The sequence below is a fragment of the Natrix helvetica genome, assembly GCF_964273705.1.
Source record: "Natrix helvetica genome assembly, chromosome: 1".
NCBI lineage: Eukaryota > Metazoa > Chordata > Lepidosauria > Squamata > Natricidae > Natrix > Natrix helvetica.
In genome coordinates this window covers 38,466,767-38,467,906 of record NC_138548.1, presented here as the reverse complement: position 1 = coordinate 38,467,906, position 1,140 = coordinate 38,466,767, and positions in this window count along the sequence as shown.

The following is a 1,140-nucleotide window of genomic DNA, read 5'->3' as shown; positions in this document are numbered from 1 at the left end:
GTGTAAAAAAAGAACATCTATGGGAATGCATTTTTATTAAGTTATGAAGTATTATAAAATACAAAAATAAATAAGAGGACAGTAAGGGGGAAGGGAAAAGGGGAAACAAAAGTGAGGAAGGATAGGGAAAGAAAAAGAAACACTGACATCCGACTCTCTGTTACAGTAGAATAAGGCATTAACAACAGATCCTTGTTTTACCATAATAGTATGAACCAGTCATTTCTATAAAGATTTATGAATCTAATTTGTAAAACCCAAAATCAAAGTTTCATTCTAAGAACATCCATGTAGCTATTGTAGATTTTATCAGCTGTCTCATCATAGATACATTGTATTCTGGAATTGGGATGGTAGGAGGAAAAAACGGAAACCGATAGAGTGAGAATAGAAGTATGGGCTCAGAAAAAGAACAGGGCTTAGATTTTCCAAATACTTATTATATTTTATATTATATTTTTATACTTTAGGAAATAAACTGTAGACTGCATTTTCTTTCCAAGGACATAGCAGATCACAGAACACATTTGAAGCTTTTGTGCTTTCCTTTTTACCTTGTAAAACACCTTCCTCTGTTTACCATCACAAACAAATCAAAATTTTAAGTCAGTATTTTTCTCAAAACATTATCCTAAATTAAGGTCTTATCATGGATTTTTTATTACAATCCACAGAGGTATTAGCATGCTCTATTGATCTTAGGGCAATACTATGAATTACCATCAAAGTTTTCTCCAAACAGGAGACAAAAATAAAATCAATGTGTGAATATGTTTATAATCCATGCACAATTTTGTATTTGTTTTTTGGACTGTTGAAAATGGATGAATATCAAGGAAAGTTAGATGCAATTATTAAAGGAAGAAATAATTGTACTGATTTGTGTTCGTTGTAATCTGAAAAATCTAAGTGGTCTATCTTATTAATAAAATATTTTCATAGTTAATTATTTGATTCAGGTTTATTGCTTGATGGATTCTAAAAACACATATATTCACTTTAGAAACAGTCAATCAATTTATTACAGTCTTAGACCAGAGACCAGAAGAATTAAAACACTCAGTAAACACACAATAAAAAATTCTAGTATAAAATAATAAATAACTAAAATATATAGTAAAATCCAATCTATCAATTATA